At 34.1% G+C, this 11,170-nt stretch overlaps 1 pseudogene; it reads left to right on the top strand.

Annotated features, from left to right (window-relative positions):
- Positions 1–3,996: 3,996 nt before the first annotated feature.
- LOC120118505 lies at positions 3,997–9,793 on the top strand (annotated as a pseudogene).
- The last annotated feature ends 1,377 nt before the right edge of the window (positions 9,794–11,170 follow it).

The following is an 11,170-nucleotide window of genomic DNA, read 5'->3' as shown; positions in this document are numbered from 1 at the left end:
ATACCAGATGTCGCCACCGCCGCAGAGTTATATGACCTCTCCTGGCAGATATTATAGTTTCATGTTTGTAGATCCAAATTAGGGTTCATATGATGGTTATTTGGCGGGTCCAATTTCACCACTGATGATTGCCGCATAGACACCTCCCGTATAGTTTTCTCACTCATCGATGTCTGTCTTTTCGCAGTTTTCCCAATTTTCTATGAGCGGTGGAATAGTCAATCATATACCTCCAGGGTCCTTATTCTATGGAGGTGCTACATCGTCATTCGTCCCTCATCAACAAAATGTATTTGCTCCTGATGATGATGATGAGTGAGGATTCAGAACAAGTTATATGAATAAATTCTCCTCGATACAGACAATCACCGCCTTGCGGAACACATTCAAGATGCAAGCATAGACATATTCATACATTTCATTATTTTTGTATTTAATTTTTTTATTTACCAGCAATTGTAATTTTTTTAATTATTTACATTTTATTACTTAATTTATTTTGTTTATTTTTTTATTACTTAATTCAAGCGAATGATTTTATTATTTAGTGTTTTTAATCCATTTTCTTGTATCATTTTCTTATTTAATTAATCAGTGATGCTTAAATGATATTAACTTAAAGTAAATGAAATTTAAATATACTAAAAAAATTACCTTACAACAAAAGATCGAAGGAACTGGTGAAGTAAATATAGGAGGAAATAATGTGATGATGTTTACGGTTAAAGGGTGTTATTTATATGCGAGATGAGAGTTTAAATGTCGAGAAATTCGAAATCAATAATGAAAGACGTTGATAGTTATTCGCGTCTTACTGGCGCGTGTCAGATATCCTAAAAAGGTGCGGATGGACGTGACGTCAACTCAGACGAAACCCCGTAAAGGTACAAATAACGATCCGCACTTTGTCAAAAAGAGTTATAGATCGATAAAATTGGACGAAACGATATCTGACAGGTAATTAATTCTTGTCACTGTACTTTTTGAGTAAAAACACCTCTATAAACCCAAAATGTTGTGAGCAAAGCACACATTTTCCCCATGCACATGTTAAAAATGTTTTAAATAAACTTATCACGTGCGACATCCTTAATATACGATTAAAGAAAGACGTTACCGTTTTTGTTATTATTTATTTAAAAAATCGGTAAAAAATATCAAAAACATTATTATTTCTATCAATTTTTTTTATTATTGAGCGCTTTACCGATTTTGTTAACACATACGGTAAAATGTTACTGATTTTATTATTTTTCTACCGGTTTTGTTATAATTGGACACTTTACCGGAAATATTAAAAATATTAATATTTTAGGTAAAATAATAATATTTTAAGTAATTTTTACCGATTTTATTAAAAAAATAATAACAAAATAATAGCGATTTTCCTTAATCGTATATTAAGACTTCCGCAATGTAGTACTTCCCAAATTTCACCATTCTACTCTTGCCCATGGGACGCTGTCGTATTTTCTTTGACCAAAAGTAGACCCCGTCTCTCCCAAATTAGTTGAGTCAAGGATACATGACCTTGAGCCTTGCACCGAACCTGCTGCAGGAGATCTCTTTGCTCCACATCTTTACTCCCTCCGCTTTCTTGGTTCCCAGTTTGGTAAAACCCCATATATCTTTTATCTGACATCGTCCCAAACCTTTGAGGGATGAGTTGATTTGTTCCACCAACCTACAATTGTAACTCGTCTCTTCCGATCAGCTACCACCCACCATCTGTCCGCCAGCTTTGGTGAAAACATTCCACTTACTATTTGCATAACTTTTGTGTAGTCTAAAATAACTCCATCTCTCCAGTTGCTTCCCCAACTCTCTAAGGCAGCTTTTAACTTAGATGCTCTTTTCTTCTTTCTCCTCCTTCCCCGGTTCCTACTTAGCCACTGAGTCAGCTCACCTCGCTTTCCTCCTTTTGTAAATTTGTAACCACCTGTCTCATCCTGCAAAGCCACTAAAAGATGCTGTAAGAATGAAGGAAACACTTACCTATTGGAAGAAACCCGTGGGGAGTTCGATGATGATAACTGCTTTTACGCGAGGATTGATCCCTAAACGAAGACAACTTGACATGAACTAAGAAAAACGACCCTTTTTCCACTTCCTGGCAATCAAACTCATGATGGAAAACCTTTGAGAAGGAGACTGAAACGAAGACCGAAGACCTGATACAAGTTCCCCTGTTCCTATGCTCATCACGCTCTTTGAAACTCCAATATCGACTTAAGGACCTAAGAAAATAACCCTTATCGTGCTTTAGAAGCCCTCTAAAGAACGGAGAACCAGTTAACTTCTGAAAACCATGAGCAAAACCACTATCAAAGACTAGAGAGGTGGAGAAAAAGTCTCTACAACAACAACAACACAAAACCCAATTCTCATATGCAATGGGGTAAGGGGAGGTAGGATAGTAGGCTGCCCCCAACGCCAGGTTGAGAGTAGCTTCCGTGGAAGACCTCCGGCAATCAGAAAATTAAAAATATAGATAAAATGCAATGCATGTATAAATAAATACATAAATACATAGTTGTATAGTATTCATATGCAGTCATTAATATCATTAATATCATATGTGCGTCTGTAATGGGTAGTAATCTATAACCCATTAACCCTTTCAATACAGGTAATTTTATAGTGCGACAGTCTTAATATACGATAAAAAAAGTGTTATAAGTTTTATTATTATTTTTTAGTACGATAGTCTTAATATACGTTAAAAAATGTACTACAGGTTTTATTATTATTTTTTTAACATTTTTGATAAAAAATTATCTAAAACATTATTATTTCTACCTCAAACATTAATGTTTTTTAACATTTCCGATAAAGTGGTCAATAATAACAAAACCGGTAAAAAAATAATGTTTTATGTAGCGTTTTACCATATATGTTAACAAAATCAATAAAGTACACAATAATAATAAAATCGATAGAAATAATAATGTTTTAGATAATTTTTATTAAAAATATTAAAAAAAATAATAAAACCGATAATACCTATCCTTAATCGTACATTAAAATTATATCACGTGAAACCTCCCCTTCAACATAATGCTAAATACATATGTGTTGTTATTGTCTATTTTATACTTATATAATTATTTTATTCTGTTTTAACCCAATTCATATAATATTCTTTTATATTTTTTACTATATTTTTTTACTTTCATTTTAGTTTAGCATGTGTCTGTGTTTGGCAGAAGATACTTCCAACAAAATGATTACAAACGATAATTTTAATATACGAATAAAAAAGATGTTATTGATTTTGTTATTATTTAAATATTAAAATTGATAAAAAAAATTGAAGACATTATTATTTCTGTTAGTTTTATTATTATTAGGCGTTTTACCTACCAATAAATGTTATCGATTTTATTATTTTTTCTACGATTTTATTATTGTTAGTCACTTTACCGGAAATATTAAAAAATATTGATGTTTTAGGTAAAAATAATAATATTTTTAACAATTTTTTTATTAATTTTTTTATTTAAATAATAACAAAATCGATAACAATTTTTTAATTGTATATTAAGATTATCCTACTATAGAACTTCCCACAAGATACGCTTGCAAAATCGTACATAATAAATAAGATGTTATTTTTATATTAATTTTATCTTGATGATATAATAATAAAAAAAAATCTTAAAACTCATTTCTGAATAATTAGGAATAATGTAAGATGAAAACACTTCCGATGAATAATTTACTAAACAAGAATATATTAATTAATCTTATACACTTGTTTAGACATTAATGATTCTTTTCGAATAATTTTATCTTAAAATAACCAATCCAAAAAGCCAGCCACTATTACCAGAAAAATAAATAAATAATAAAAAATAATTATTTTTTTGGATCCTTCTAATAAGTGCGTTGGCTCTCTCATTTCCATTTATCACAGCTTTGGATCATGCAACAAAGAGAAAAACGTGCTCAGTCAAGGGCTATATAAATCTCGGAGTATAAGCAAATGATTATTGTTGCTATTATTTCAGTTTTAGATTATCTCTGAAGATGAGAGGCCCTTCACTGAGCCCCAAAGAGCCCCGCCACCGCGTTGCCGCTTCCCTCGCGTCGGTTACTCTCTTCTCTCATTTCTTCATCAAAGCTTTTAGTTACTGCTATCATCTAAAAAACTCGATTTCTTTTAGTAAGTCTTTGCTTCGATGTGCCGTTTGCTGAGCTCTTAAGAGCTGCTGTTTGTTTGACGGAAAAAAAACTGCAGTAAGTTCTGTTAAATTGAGCTGCCGTTTGTATTTTTTATTTATTTTTTCTTTTGACTTGCACAATTGCCTCCGATTACTGTTATAATTTAAAATACTTGAATTCTTATAGTAAATTATTGCTTTGATTTAATTGTTTACTGAGCTTTTAAGCACTGATGTTTGTTTGACTAGAAAAAAACTGCAGTAAGATCTGTTTGAATTTGGTTGTGATTTGTATTTTTTTCTTAGTTAAAGTGTTCCTTTGATTTGCAGCATAAATATTGTAGTTGTAGATAGCGTAAGTTTCCTAGTACGGTAGGTATTTATGCACTTTATTTTAGCATTTTAGCTGTTGAAAATAAGATCAAATATGAAGTAGATAGAGCTAGGTTTGGGCGGTACTCTTCGACTTTTAACCACTTAAGCTTTCAACTCTTTACATTAATTCTTCGTATTTCAATAATTTTTTTTCTCGTTGTTTATGTGAATTGTTTTTTATAGTCTTTGCAGGAGAGTGAAATTTTCGGCGAAATAAATGTTTTAACAAAAATAAATCTACTATGATCTTTTGGCTTCTCAGCTGAAGAAAGCTTAGGTCCTTATGACTGTTCATCATCTTTTAACTGCTTTTTGAATTAACTAAGATGCTCTAAGATTTGGAATTTTTTTGTTTCGCGTAGCGGATTCTAGAAATTCTAGAGCTATGGGATGTAAATCTCTCTGGTATTAGAATTTGAAATGCATTCTCAATTTGCAATATTTTCTGAGATTGTAGAAGCCAGAGAAAGCATCATGATTAGTATGCTTGTATTATGCAATACTAGCTTTCTGAGCTATGAAATGTTTGGAGTTTGCTTTCACATATTTATAGTTACTTTGCTTCTGCAAATTGGCTTACTGATACTTTTGACTTTATCTCTATCCTGACATTAGATTTGGCTTATATTAGTACACATTAGTGACTTTTTCTGTACTCTGGCGAGTTCCAAATACGGATATGCACTCAAACATGAAAATGTTGAATTATCTTAAAACTTTTCCATTTATTTAGAGGATCATATCCTGTACCCCGTTATTCTATTAAAAAAAAACCCTGTACTCATTTATGAAAAGTTCTAATAACACGGCAAATAAGACTTTTGGCTTTCTAAAACATCACCTCTCTTTTATTTGCTTTATGGGCATGGACTGATGTGATTCATACCGCCTTCTCGCAGTGAAGAAACAAACAGAAGAGGGTTCCAAAGAAACAAGGTTTTTAGAGATGTTGAGAAGGCTTTCCATGTTCCTATTTGGTACAGGAACTGGAATTGCAAGATGTCTACTTTGAAAGTCGTGCTGGTCATACTTTTCGTTGGATCTCTCATCACTCTCCTTCGCTCTCCTGCAGTTTGCATTTCAGATCTTCCATCCAATCTTGCATCTCGGTATATTTCTACCATCAAAATATCTTTCTGTTGATTGTTATAACTAGCCTATAGTTTGCTCTCCCGTACTTTAATTATTTTCTGCTTGAAAACAAACCCTGTGTATGATTGAGCATGTGTGTATGTATGAGAGTATGCATTTGAGTACGTCACGGACTCACTGTATCTAACTAGCAATCCCACTAGCATGGGTAACAACCGCAATATCTTGGATTTTAGAATGACCACCTTAAATTTCCAGTACCGGAAGGCCAGGGAAGTGAATTCAATAGAATATATGTTGGAGATTACTCTTCTTCTCCCAGATATTTCAAGTAGAATTTGTCACATGCAGGCATGGTTTTGTAGACAGATCAATAAAAGACTGTGCTGCCACAGATCTACGTTATGTGTCAACATTGGATGTCAACTGGGATCAAATCTCAAATGTCATTGAGAAACTGACTGACAGGGATGAATATCAGGGAATTGGATTATTGAACTTCAATAATACTGAAACTGATCAATGGAAGCAGCTGTTACCAGATGCTGAGCATGTTGTTCTGCAATTGGACCATGTGGCAGGCAATGTAACTTGGGAGTCCCTCTATCCTGAATGGATAGATGAAGAAGACGAATTTGAGGTTCCTAAATGTCCTTCACTACCCAGTCTTCAGTTTCCTGGAAAACCACGGATTGATCTTATTGCTGTCAACTTCCTTGCAACAAGGCAAGAAAGTGGTCAAGAGACGTTGCACGTCTACACTTCCAGCTAGCAGCTGCTAGGCTTGCTGCATCTGCTAAGGGGTTACACCCAGTGCATGTGCTTTTGTTGACTGACTGCTTCCCGCTTCCAAATCTTTTTACCTGCAAGGACCTTGTTGCGTGTGAAGGGAATGGTTGGCTGTATTTACCCAACCTACGTAGGTTAAGAGAAAAGGCTCCACTGCCAGTCGGATCATGTGAACTTTCGGTTCCTCTTCAGGCTAAAGGTTAGTTTCAAACTAGTTTCTTCAATATATTTGTTCATACATATTCTTCTACTCTTCATTACAACTGGAGCTGGGTGGTGGTAAATTTTATATCACTGTCAACTTTTAGACATTTAGAATCTTTTCACTAAGATAAGAAGCACTGCTAATTTAACTTGAATTTATAGTTGTGGCAATGACGCTTGATTAAATTTTTTTTTAAATTTTACTCTATGCCTTACTTTCTGATCTGGAAATTTTCCATCTCAGTATGATGAATTAAAGTCCGAAGCATCTTAATGGATTACTAAGGCTTGAACTATCTGAAATTTCTTGTTTTACCAAGTCTGAACTGAATATATTTTGACAGTCTTTCCATTCGGATAGAGCACACCGTGAAGCGTATGCAACAATCCTGCACTCTGCTCATGTATATGTTTGTGGGGCCATTACAGCTGCTCAAAGTATCCGCATGTCAGGTTCAACTAGGGACCTTGTGATACTTGTTGATGATTCAATCAGTGATTATCATAGAGGTGGCTTGGAGGCTGCTGGGTGGAAAATTTATAAAATCCAAAGAATCAGGAATCCGAAAGCTGAACCAGAAGCATATAACGAATGGAATTACAGCAAGTTCCGTCTTTGGCAGTTGACGGATTATGACAAGATTATATTCATCGATGCCGACCTTCTTATACTTAGGAATATTGATTTCTTATTTGAGATGCCAGAAATTTCTGCTATTGGAAATAATGTGACACTCTTCAACTCGGGTGTGATGATTGTTGAGCCATCAAATTGTACATTCCAGCTATTAATGGATCACATCAATGAGATTGAATCCTACAATGGCGGTGACTAGGGATATCTAAATGAAATCTCTACTTGGTGGCACCGGATTCCGAAACACGTGAACTTCTTGAAGCATTTCTGGGAAGGCTATGTTGCACTGATACGGATACGGGACGGATACATGGACGAGGACAGGAAATGACAATTTCTAAAATTACAGGATACGGGGATGCAAGGGTACGGTATATAAAATAATTTTAAAATTATAACTAGATGTGCAAAATTATAAATAAAGTCAAATATCAAGACTCAAATTATAATATTAAGTTTAGAACAATAAAATTCATAAATTAATAACAATATTAAAATGTCAAATCTCAAAATTCAAATCACAATATTAACTCTAGAATAATAAAATTCATAATCAAAATATAATATTAAAGTGTCAAATCTTAAGACTTAAATCATAATATCAAAGTCTAGATGGATATAAAGGTAATTTTCATTATCAAACAATAATATGGTTTCGGTGCTCATCTACTCTGCTGCTTCCGGTTTCATTAAAATTAATATATTAATATAACTAGAATTTATTTAATGATTTCAATAGTATAGGAAGAATGTTGATTTTCTTTGAAGATTTAAATTCAAACAAGTATATCTATGCCATATTTATGTATTATCTATGCCATATTTATGTATTATCAATGACTAATGATATTATTTTATAATACCACAAACTATTAAAAAATATACATCTATATCAACCATTATAAACCACAAGGGAAACGAAGTATTATCTCGACTAAAACTTTAAAACTTAAATTTATATTTTTCATTATGTTGCGGTATATTAGATTATTTTCTAGCATAATTAAATTGTTAAATTAATTAAATATTGTTATAATAAACATATGTTTCGGAGATTTCAAAGAAGTGATGATCATCAGAAACAGAGAAGCAAAGTGATGGTCATCCCATTTTGGACTCTATACGCGTAAGACCAAACCCAAACGACTATGGATCGTCCAAGCATATTCTGGTGGAACCACCCCACATGAAACAGACCTTTCTCTTCTATTTATTACAAAACAAACGCCAGATGGCTTAAACCCCATAAAGCAACATTCTTCTTTTGCCAAAAACTGGAAGCGGCGTTTTCAGCTGGCGTTAACAGCTTCCTATTTTCATTAAATACCGTAATTGTTCGAAGTTGACGGTGATGATTGACAGAGAAAGCGGTAACCGGAAGCAGCAGAAAGAGAAAGAAGAGAGAGAACTTAATCATGATCAAAAAAAGGGTTTGAGGTACGTTTTCATGGAGTTTGGTTTTAGTTGTCAAAGACACTACTGGAATCGGATCGTTATGTTTGCGAGATCTACAACCAAGGGTTCCAGAGGGACCAAAACCTACAGATGCAACGGCGGCAACACAAGGTTCCCTGGAAGTTGCTGAAGAGAGAGACGCAGGTGGTGAGAAAAAGGGTGTTTGTTTGCTATGTTGCACGGGGACGGCAGAGGAAGGTCGTCCCCGAAACGTCTCCCGTATCGTTCGGTCATACCCTGCCACCGCGGCACGTCACCGATACGTATCCCGGCCGTCCCCGTACCATCCTTGTGCCAGGGACGTTTCGGTCACTTCAAACGCCCCTCCTCTGCCGTCCCGTGCAACATAGTGAGAAGGTGACGAGGAGGATAAGAAACAGATGAAAACTCGCCTCTTTGGAGCCGATCCTCCAATCCTTTATGTCATCCATTATCTGGGAAACAAACCGTGGCTATGCTTCCGGGACTACGATTGCAACTGGAATGTTGATATTCTACAGGAGTTTGCTAGCCATGTTGCTCACAAAACATGGTGGAAGGTACACGATGCGATGCCACAAAATTTACACAAGTACTGTCTCCTTCGATCGAAGCAGAAGGCGCAGCTGGAGTGGGATCGGAGGCAGGCCGAGAAAGGTAATTACACCGATGGTCATTGGAAAATTAAGATAAAAGACAAGCGTTTAAAAGCATGTTTTGAAGAATTCTGCTTCTGGGAAAGTATGCTGTGGCATTGGGGTGAAAAAAATTGGACAGATAATTCAACTGCTACCCCACCCCCCCTGCCATCAAGAAGGTATCTCTCTTAACCATGATTTTTTCCCCTTACATCTTCTTCCAACATATTTTATGTGCAGATCATATAATTAACAGTTTAAAATGGAAATTATAGTCCAATGGTTATTTGGATATATGCGTGCGTGCGTGTGTGAGTTTTCAGCTTCTTTGAAATTTCAGCAACTTTTGTTAAATGATCGGCTATTTTCATTAGTATTATAGGGATTTTTTATTGGATGTTTGAACCACACCTATTTCATTATTGCAAAAAGGCAATTGGCATTGCAATCATCTTTGATGAAACTCTGATCCTTAGATACTTCTATTTTTGAATCTGAAACTTAGCTTTAGATACCCAAAAAAAGTGATATTCAGTCTGGGATATTGATTACGGCCCCCCAAAAGTGGCCGTCAGAATCGTTAGGAAAAATTACTATAAAATAAAATGAAAATATTAGCAGAGTGTCGTGTAAGTTATTATCTTACAAATAAATTTATTCTGTTTGATATAATTGTAAAAGTAAATATTGAATTTCAAGGTTAATATAATCTTACGAATGGGTACTATGTTTTTTTCCTGAATAATTTAGAACGATTATAAGGTAGTACTTGTTTAAAATTTTCTTAATCTATTGACAATACAAGAACATTATGCGTATGTATCTATTCGAATATTTTAAGGAGAATAACATACCTTTTACCATTAAATGATAAAATATAAATAAAGAATCCATCGAAGAGATCTGGGTTGTTATTCCCTTTAAAAGATCTGAACGATTGTTTGGTATGTATATATTTATTATTAATTAAATACATTTTTTTAAACATATATTATTGTCACCCATACTAATCAATATATACATATATGCTATTTAATTATAAACATATTAGTAAATTTGTTTCAATAGTTTTCAGTATTTTCACTCCATACGACAATTAACTCTATTTAATATATATATATATATAGGGAAAATCTGGTTTAGTGGTAAAGTGTCCCATCTTACTCTTCAAGCTTTCATTGTTATTTAACATTTAATTGGAGAAAAAAAATGGTTTACTCCCCTGTTTGTTTTGCACTACACATAACAACTAACATTTTTATTTTGAATTTCCCGGGCTATATAGAACGGTCTTCCAGATTGAACCAAAATCATAGAACGGTTTTCCGGTCTAGCCAGCATCATTATTTATTTACTGGTTTATTGACTTTCAAATAAATATTAAAAATGTACAAATCTGATATGTTGATGACCTATCTATGCTATTAGATAACCACCCTATTGAAAAACTTTAGATTCAAAATCGTATAGTTTTCTCGCAAACACTCTTCTGCTGCTCGGTTCAATTTTTTACCAGCTTCAACCGCTAATGGGTTTGCTTTTTCCAAGCACCTTCTAATTTTACCACCGTTTGAATCGCTGGACGAGGCATGGTAACACACATCCATGACGGTTTAGTGAGATTCAAAGCCACATTCAATGATCTTTCCCAAATCCCTGTCGTTCCAAAACCCTAGGTTGATGACAACTTCAAAACCTTACTAGTTTGGACCGACCTTGGTTCCGTTAGCCCTTTTGTAGCAATTTTGTGCATATTGATTTTGGGTCAAATATTTTTGTTTTGAAGAAATTAGGCATTAGAGTTTAGATTATATGATCCCCACTTGCGTTCAATAGTT

This window comes from Hibiscus syriacus, unplaced genomic scaffold (assembly GCF_006381635.1).
Source record: "Hibiscus syriacus cultivar Baekdansim isolate YM2019G1 unplaced genomic scaffold, ASM638163v2 tig00110328_pilon, whole genome shotgun sequence".
NCBI classification, from domain to species: domain Eukaryota; kingdom Viridiplantae; phylum Streptophyta; class Magnoliopsida; order Malvales; family Malvaceae; genus Hibiscus; species Hibiscus syriacus.
The sequence above is the reverse complement of the archived record's forward strand: the minus strand, read 5'-3'. Positions and strand labels throughout refer to the sequence as shown.